Source organism: Oratosquilla oratoria, chromosome 13 (genome assembly GCF_046742065.1).
Source record: "Oratosquilla oratoria isolate Oo_2021 chromosome 13, ASM4674206v1, whole genome shotgun sequence".
Lineage (NCBI taxonomy): Eukaryota > Metazoa > Arthropoda > Malacostraca > Stomatopoda > Squillidae > Oratosquilla > Oratosquilla oratoria.
Genome location: NC_134789.1, coordinates 70,202,199 through 70,204,698, shown reverse-complemented (window position 1 = coordinate 70,204,698; position 2,500 = coordinate 70,202,199).

Here is a 2,500-nt window from a genome sequence, read left to right as displayed (position 1 = left end):
GTTATCTTAGGGGATTTTAGCTGCCATGTAAACTGGGAAGGCAGAACAGGGGACGATGCAAGTAAGAGGTTTCGTCACTTTGCAGATGAAGCCTTTGTGACTCAATAGGTACAGGAGCCTACAAGGGGAGAAATTATACTAAATATTGTGTTCACCACTGAGGATAAAAACAGTACACAATGTATCCCTGGATGAGGCCCAAGGTGATCACAAAGTCGTTAGATTTGAATTACGTGTGCCTGAACTCGAGGAAAAGAACCACAGTCGTACCATTCCTGATATGAGAAGAAATAATCTTGCTGGACTGAGAGGAGTTGGTGCATTGGCAGTTTATGTAGGTGTCAACGGTCAGGAGTCTTGGGACTCATTCCGTGATCGCTTTATGGCACAACAGGCAAAGTTTGCGCCAAATAAAGTAATCAAAGAAGAATGTCGACAACCTAAATAGTTCACGCGAGAGATAGGAAGAACGATTAAAGATAGGAAAGCTTCTTATCGCCGCTATAAGGCAAACCGTAGCGGTTTTGCCCATTAAGAATACATCAGCTTGAGCATATGGGTTAAAAGAATGCTAGAAGAAGTAAAACGTAATTAAGAGCAGAGGGTGGCCGCATCTTGCAAAGCTAACCCCAAGGAGCTCTTTAGCTACGTGAACAGCAGAAAGCCAGTTAGAAACCAAATTGGTCCTTTGCATGACTGGTAGAACACTTCAGAAGAAGACCTTAAGATGGCTTATATTCTCAACGCGCGCTTCTCTACAGTAGGCACTGAGGAAGTTGAGAGGGCAATCCATGAACCAGTTCTGGTACACGAGGGAGGATCCGTGGAGAATATTCAATGTACGAGCATCGAAGTTTTAGCCAGTCTAGACAAACTTTGCGCAAACAAGTCTCCCGGTCCAGGAGGATTCCTGCCAAAGCTACCACGGGAGGTTCGTGAGCAGGTGGCTACCCACCTCGCGGAGATCTTCAATGAGCTTCTGCAAACAGAAGTGTCATCATTTGTCTGTTTGATTTTCATTTATTATCAGTTATATGTCAATTTATTATTATCTACTATTTACCTGTATGTTTATTATTTAACTATACCTATGCATTTATTTATGTTTTTATTTGTTATTTACATTATTATAGTTTTTATTTATTAATTTATTATTATTATGATTTTTTTCCGCATGTCCGAACCTAGATATGGACCAAAAGGTCTCCTGTCGGCATGCTCCGACCTTTGTAATCCGTTTGTAAACGTGACTTCCTGTCTTTAAGAAAGGGGATCGACTATTAAATCCAGGGATCTTAGTGACCCGGACCTGTCAAGCTTTTACCTTTCCATAGTAAGGAAGATACTGGAAGATGTCATTATGGATAGAATAGTCAAGTTTCTGGAGGAAAACAACCCATTTTTACACTCTCAGCGTGATTTTCGGCGTCACAGATTATGCCCAACCAGCCTGATAGATTTTCTTTCATGTCATACTTCAAGAATATGACAGGAACAAAGCAATCGACATACCTTATCTCGGCTTCCAGGAAGCCTTTAATATGGTACCTCATAAGAGGTTTATGTCAAATGTTCGAATCATGGGTATTAGAAGAACAGTATTAAATTAGATTGAAGCCTGGTTGAAAGATAGAAGACAGCGTGTAGCTATTAATGGGGTATTGTCTATCCGGTCTCCTGTTACCAGTGGGGTACCCCAAGGATCTGTATTAGGTCCGCTCCTCTTTATCATCTATATCAATAGCACAGATGTTGGAATTGTGAGCCACATAGATAAGTTTGCGGATGGCACTAAGTTGGGAGCAAATGTCGCAATACCTGAAAGTATAGAAATTCTTAGGTCAGACTTAAAGAAAGTGGGAGAGAAGTGGGAGAAGCTGCTGATGCCATCAATCCGGATAAGTACAAGATTATGCATATCGGGCAAGCAAACCAGAGGTCAGACTATTCTCTTCTGGGTCATGACATAGCAAATACAGAATTAGAAAAATATTTGGCTGTCTTGATTAGTAGCAACCTGAAGTCCTCAAAACTGTGTATTGAAGTAGAAAAAAGGCACAAAGGCTATTGGGTTACATCAGACGAGTTTTGTTACCGGAACCAAAAAATAGTCTTGATACTTTACAACTATTTTATTCGTCCTTATCTGGAATACACCGTCCAGTTCTGATCGCCGAACTTGAGGATGAACATGCAGAGGTTAGAACAGGTTGAGGCACGAGCAACGAAACTTATTCTCGCCATTAGACACATGGGCTACCAATGACGTCTCAAGTCTTTGTGGCTCTTTTCTTTAGAAACCAAGAGATTGCAAGAACAGTTAATAGAGGTTTTCAAATTATTCCAAGGATTTGATAACATTGACTATCGACATCTCTTTAGCTTGAACGTGAATGCCAGTCGCAATTGTAGGTGCAAGCTCACCCTTGTTACTCTTGTGACAAGGTTGGTGACTTTCTTGTCTATGAAATATGCAACACTTAGAGCAGACTACCAATGG